We start from the raw sequence: 6,945 nt of genomic DNA, 5'->3' as shown, positions 1-6,945 counted from the left end.
TGTTTTAAGAATAAGGAAAGGAAAAACAGGTTTCATGGTGGCTATGCTAATTAAGGACTGACCACATACAGCCTGGAGAGGGTGGTTTAAAGAAACAGTCCCATTGTTCTTTGGTCACAAGAGTCTTCAGTGACTTCCCGGATGGGCCCAGCAACCTGGGTCGCTCTAGTTGGAACCAGTTGAGATGAAGCAGCATTCACGTTTGATATCCCCTCCGCGATCACTGCTCTAAGTGAACACATTTTCCTTTCACAGTGCAATGTGTTGTTCTGTGCCCTGGGGAAGCAAGGGAGGTTCCTGGCCTCCTTGGAGCTTAAAGCCCAGTGTGGAGGGCAGAAAAGTAATTAGGAAGGTAAAGAGCAGGGTAATAAGGAGATGATGGAGGAGGTGCAGTCAGCAGGAAGGCCTGGGGGAGGCTAGTTGACCCAGCATAAGGGGCTGGGCCTCCAGAGACCTGTCTGGTGGCCAGAAATTACCAAGGACAAGTGAGCTTGGGGAGGTGGGTGGGCTGTTTCGGTGAGGAAGCAGCTGGTGGCCCTACCTTGAGGCTGGAGAGAGCCAGGCCTCACACAAGACCTGGATTTGGAGATTCTGGAAGCCAGACAGGCTGAGCGTGGACTCGAGTCAGCTCGTCTGAGTTAGAACCTTGTTCCCCCGCTTATTAACTGTGAAGTTGGGAGAGCTACTTAACTTCTCCAAACCACAATCTCCTCCTTTGTCAAAGGGCAATCACAGCTGCACTTATTCATAAGGACACGTGGGATCAAATGAGATAATTGGTTTAAAAGCACACTTAGCATGATGCTAGCACGTGTAAGAAGCACTCAACAGATATCAGCTGTTATTATTACTCAGGGTCAAAGAATGTAAGAGAAGGAAGGAATCTTGCAAAAACATCCAGTTCTACTTCATTTTTCAAAGAGATTAAGTGACCTTCCTAAGGTGAGCTGGTTTCTAGAAGGGCCGGTCCTGGATCTGGGTGTTCACTTTCTCGGTCTTATCTGATGATAAAGAAACAATATGTTTAGTGCCTGGGTTCAAATCCCCACTCTGCTAAAAGAGATTAAGTGACATTCCTCAGGTGGGCTGGTCCTGGCTTCTGGGTGTTTCCCTTCTTGGTCTCGTCTGACGATTAAGAAGCAACATGTCTAGTGCTTGGGTTCAAATTCCCAGTGTGCTACTGACTACTCTTTGGCATTAGACACCCCAGTAAAGCTGTCTAAACTTCTGCTATAAATGGGGTTAAACACCTCAGTAGGTTGTGGGCGCCTACTGAGTGGATCAGAACCTATGTACCCAAATCATTATAATACCCCTTACACGTCCAGGCTCTTAGGTAGTCAAACCCTGGGTGAAAAAGGAGCCTCTGCCCTGAGTCTTTCCTTTTCAAGAAAGGATTAAACTAGATGACAGGATACCTGCAAGAAACCTAGCCAAGGTAGCTTCCTTATGGCAGCTTTCTGACCTTTCATTTGCTAAAATGAGAAGGCATCACAGGGCAGCCAGGTCTCGGATGAGCACCCAGGTGACCGTGAGAGGGTCACATTTCCCTATGCATCCTTTGGTTCAGGGAGTGGCCTTGGAGAGTTTGTTCAACATAGTAGGTGCTAATTCATCACCACAGAGTGAGATGTGGGAGGAAAGGCACAGGTGCAAGGGGCTGGTTGGGGGCAGCTGGAACACTGGGAGAGGGAGAAGAGGGAGTTTCGGTGGAAATGTGGGGTTTGGTGACATGCGGTGGTGGTCTTAAATACCCGGCTCAGGAGTTGGGTGTGTTTTTCCCGGACAGTGGGGAGCCATGAGAGGTTCCGGAGTGAGGGAGTGACAAAATCTGAGTGCCTTCAGGGGAGATGAAGCGTTCAGGGCAGAGATAGAAGATGAGAGGAAGGGGGCTGGCAAGAAGTGGGGGGATGGGAGAGCTGTTTCAGAAGCAGAACCAATGTGACCTGATTGGGTGTGGGGCCCAGGAATGCAGCAGGGCCAAGACTACCCTGAGATGGGGGGTCTGTGTGATGAGACAGGTGGCAATGTCGTGTTGCCCAAATATCGCGCTTGGAGTCCCAGATTGATTCCATGTGGTGTCCGAAGCGTGGGGGCCTCTCGGTAGATCGGTACCCCCATGCACCATAGTATAGTGGATCATAGTTCTGCTTGCACATGGACGCCCTGTGCAGCCCAGCACCTGGTGGAAAAGGAGCCCCTGCCCTGATTCCTTCCTTGCCGAGGTCTCCGCTGCCACTGGCCCTGTAGAGACACCCAGACGATCACGGGAGCCTCCTACTTGGTATTTCTTGCTCCACTTTCTCTCCACTTCGATCTAGGAAAAGTAGTATCCTGAACATATCATCGTCATAAAACTTTGATGGCCCTCTGTGGGCCTCAGGGGTGCCTCTCAAACTCTCTGGGGTGAAGGACTAGTTTTTAAAAAAAATTTCCAATCCATCATGGACCATTGTTTTTATAAAATCCCATAAAAATTAATTTCTAGAAAAATGAAATAGAAAAGATGAAAAACACAGGTCCCAAATATCTATTATTAGATTCAACAGGCATAAATTTGTTCTGTCCAATTGCTATAGCTTTTTTCTCCTCTCACTTTCTGTGTTTTTCGTGGACGGGTGACTTAGCGGAGCAAAGAGCGGCAATGGCCTACAGGACAATGTGCAGACTCCTTATTCTCCTGTTCAAACCCTCTGTAGTCTTTGCCAACCTACTTTCCAGGCTTGCTGGCTACTGGTCTGCCATTGAAACTCTCCAGGTTGTCAACCTGGTTTGCTCACTGTCCTTCAAACTCATCTTCGGCTTTCTTATGCTATTCATGTTCCCCAGGCACTGTGCTTTTACTCGTGATTTCACTGGCTCTGAGTAACAGGTAAGTACTAACATCTGTAACGTCTTCTGTACATCAGAGCCGATCCAGTGTTATTGCTCTAACGACAGTCATTGGAGGAGGAAAGGTCATTTATCTGGGCCAGTAAGAGTTCAACACTGGGTTTTTGCTGGGACCAGGGGGCAGAGCCGAGCTGGTGGAACATAGGTTTGGAAATGCCCACGGTCATATGTGCTTCTCAGAGGGGAGGGATGTCTGAAAGTGATGATGCAGGGTCTGTCCCTGCCTCTCTCCCCAGTTCCAGTCCTCTTTGCCTATTTTAGAGGATGCTGGGATATGCCACTTAGTTCTTCACTGAGGACAAAAACCTTGTTCTCCAGCTCCTGGGACGATTGCCCTGGCAGAAGAGAGCCACCTATCCTGTGTCCTGCCCCTTTCCAGGGCAGCCTATAGCTAATGACAGGTTGACAAGGGGGTATAATTGCTGACCCTCTTGCCCCAACTCAGGACAACTCTGAAGGGTCATTCCAGCTTAGAGCTCCCGGCAGGGCTGGGTGAGCTCTTTATTGCCACTGCACCATGGCTCAGCTGCCCCCCTCTGCCCCATCCTGCTGCTGCAATAACCAGCCTGTTGCTAATATTATCAGCAGGGGTAAGAAAATAGGGTTAATTTCTTATACAAGCGAGCAGACCATTGGGGCCTGGGGTGGAGCAGATGGAGTAGAGGAGGAATCATAGAAATAGAACATGGTGTGGGAAGGAGTTCCAAGAAGTCAATGGGTCCAAAGCAGGATATGCCATATGCGGAACTGTTGAAGGAAGTGAAAATATTTAACGGAGAAGGAAAGATTTACGAGGATTATGACAGCATTCTTCATCTTTGACAGGCAATCGAGTAGAGGCTGGATCAAATTCCAGCTGAGTTTCCTCCTTGATCCCCTGCAGTTCATTCCCACGCATTTAGATCAGGTCATATCACGCCAGCTTAAAACCCTCCAGTGGCTTCTCGCCACACTATATATGGAACACAAGTGTCTTGTTAATGATCTGGAGGTCTTTCATTATCTGGTTCTTGTTTCCCTTTCTCACCTTATCTCTTATATCTTCCCCTCACCCACCGTTCTAGCTGCACTGGCCTTCTTCTTGCTATTCCTTGAATACACCAGCCCATTGCTACCTCAGGGCCTTTGCACCTGCTGCTATCTTTGCCTGTTCTTCTATGAGTTCTTCACTCACCCCATTCTTTTTTTGTTCAGTCTTGAACGAAAGGTCATTTCCTAAGAAATATTCCCTTGACTAGTTCCTACCTCATTGCCCTGTTTTATGCCCTTCATAGCACTTTTTGCTCCTCAAAACGGTTTTGTATCTTTGCTTAGTATGTGATTCTGTCTCCTGACTATCTCTCACAAAGAATGTAAGCCCCACATGGGAAGAGATGTGTCTGTCCTATTCACCACTGTAATCCCGGCATGTGGTATGGTTTTGGCACACAGCAGATGCTTGATAACTATTCTTTGAGTAAAAGAATGCATAAGCACAGCCCTAAGAAGTAGCTCCAGAGCTAATAGGTGGACAATTTATAGAGCAGATTGTTGAAACTGTGGTTAGCAGGCTCAAAGCCTCACCGACGGAGATGAACGTCACTTAGCAAGGAACCAGCAGGCCATTGGGAATGTGGGGTTTACAGTCAGATAGATCAGGATGTGAGTCTTGGCTCTGCCACCTCCCAGCTGGCCACAGGCCTTCAACAGATCCCTTGACTTTGAAAAGCCTCAGCTCCCTCATCTGCAAGAATAGGAGTACGAGCTGAAGCCAACCTTCAGGAACTCTGGGGTGATTACACTTGGAAAGCCCTCAGGGGGTGCCAGGCACCTAGCAAGTGCTAAATAGGTGTTAGCTCTGCAGTTTGGCTGTTCAGTTTCTATTGCTCCAGAGATGGCAGGTCCCACCTCCTCTACTTGCACGAGGCCACGAGAGCTGGGGATTCACCTAAGGAAGGACCATGCTGCGACAATCTCTTTCTCAGCAACCAGTTGGTGTTTTGTTCCCTGTCACCCTAACTGTCCTGGGGGCCAGGGGGAGCAAGAAGAAGTGCCCTGGGTTCAGGGGGGGAGCGGGGGGTGGTGGAGGCGGTGAGTTACCTTCTAGACTGTTACTTCTCCACCTCCTGCCGCTGACACAGAGCTGACCTCCTGGGGTTGGAGCCTGGTGAGGCAACGGTGGTCACCGTTTCTTCCCAGGACTTCTAGCTGTTCCAAAAAGTCCTAATATGGCACACACGACTCCTACCTGCACCAGTGCATGAATCGGGCGTGTTTTGTGATGAGGGAGGAGGAGAAAGCTTGCCTCCGGCTGGCAGCAGCTCTGCAATGGGGGCGGGTAAAGACGGGAGGGAGAAATCCCGCGCGCGGAGGTGCCCACCTTCCTTTGGTCCTCTTCCTCCCTCGGTCTCTGGCTACCATGCAGGTAGACGCAGGGTTTATGCATCTTGGCCCAGAAAAGAGCTAGTCACAGTCAACCAACGTGATGCAGGGGAACATAATTGCACAATAGATAAATTTAGGCTGAGGCTGTCATCCCCATGTCCCTTCAGCCCCTTTGTGACGGCAAAGGGAAGTGTCTTTCTTCTGTTCACTGTCCATCTAATGAGGGGCACGCAGACATATGGTGTGGACTTACTGCGGGCTGGGCACAGCTTTGAAGCCCTTCACCCGCGTCGTGTATCATCCTGTGAGGGAGCTACGGTCATTAGCCCCCTGTTAGAGACAACGTTCCTCCGTGAGACTAGTAACTTGTACCAGTGAGCGGCAAGGCCGGGACTGGGACCCAGGCCACCTGGCTCCGGAGTGCGTACTCCACCACCAGGTCAAGTGGCCTTGTAGGTGGTGGGCTTCCCGTCCGTGGGGGTGACAGCGATCACTGAGGGAGCCAGACAGAGGTCTCCGCCATCTATTCAGTGTGTCGCCTGTGTCTCGCTTGGAACTGAGCACTCTGCCCACCTCATCTGCTGGCATGCTCATGACACCCAGCTGGAACAATTGCCTCACTTTACAGACAAATTGGAATTAGAGAGACTGGGTAACTGGCCGAGGGCTCCGGGCGGGTGAGGCTGGAGCTGGGAATCCAGCAGGCCTGCCTAACCCCACCCCCTAACCTCTTCCGAGCTTACCGGGGCTGCTTTCCAAGGGATTCCACTTCAGGGGGACTGGATGGCACGAGCTGGATTTCAGGGTCCTAGCTCATCTGAGCTCCCCATGCGCGAATTGTCTGACACATAAAGGGCAAATTCTTGAATGGAGCTGTTATGACTGGTTTCTAGGCCACAGTAGCCGTCATTACATTTCGGATGTTATAGTTAAGGAAATATTTCGCTTCGGAGATTTTTTTTCTCAGTGAGGGTTTCCTTCACTAGTTTTAACCCCTGACCCCAACAATCCCTGTCCCCTTTTCCTATTTCATTTTCCTCTACAGCTCTTATGGCTTATCTAACATACCAATCTCTGGTTTGTTTGTTTTTTATTGTCTCTGTTAAAATGTAAGGTCAAAGAAGGCAGGAGTTTTGTCTGTTCTGTTCAGGCTCTGTCCCCAGGGCAGCACAGGACAGTGCCTGGCATACAGTAGGTGCTCAATAAATGTTGTTCCACGAATCAGTGCATGAACCGGCTTAAGACAACCGTGTTGTGGCTACAAAGAGATCAGGATGTGGTCTACGGAGTCTCTGGCCTCAGTGTGGCATTCAGGGGATACTTCCCTGTGTTTGCGACTGTTTTTTTTCTGCCAAACGCAGATACTGAAAACTGTGGTCTCCAATAGTTCTGGCATTCTAGGAATCCTGAAGAGAAGAGGCCGGAATGAACGCTCCAGCCAGGGGCCATCGGACCAGTGAGGGACAGGGAATCCACTTCTCCCGGGTTGGTGAGAAGAGCCGGAGGGCAGGGAGCAGGGGGCAGGTGGTGACGGGGTTTGGGGGCCGCGGGGACGACGGGCGGCGGCTAGAAGCGCGAGCGGGGAGGCCCCGGAGCGGGCTGGAGCGCGGGCCTCTGCACCCCCAGCGCCGCCGGGAGCCCTGCCCTAACCTGCCCAACTTCCGTCTGACAACTGGAGGGAGGGGTCAG

This window comes from Neomonachus schauinslandi, chromosome 13, assembly GCF_002201575.2.
Source record: "Neomonachus schauinslandi chromosome 13, ASM220157v2, whole genome shotgun sequence".
Lineage (NCBI taxonomy): Eukaryota > Metazoa > Chordata > Mammalia > Carnivora > Phocidae > Neomonachus > Neomonachus schauinslandi.
Note: the sequence above shows the minus strand (reverse complement) of the source record.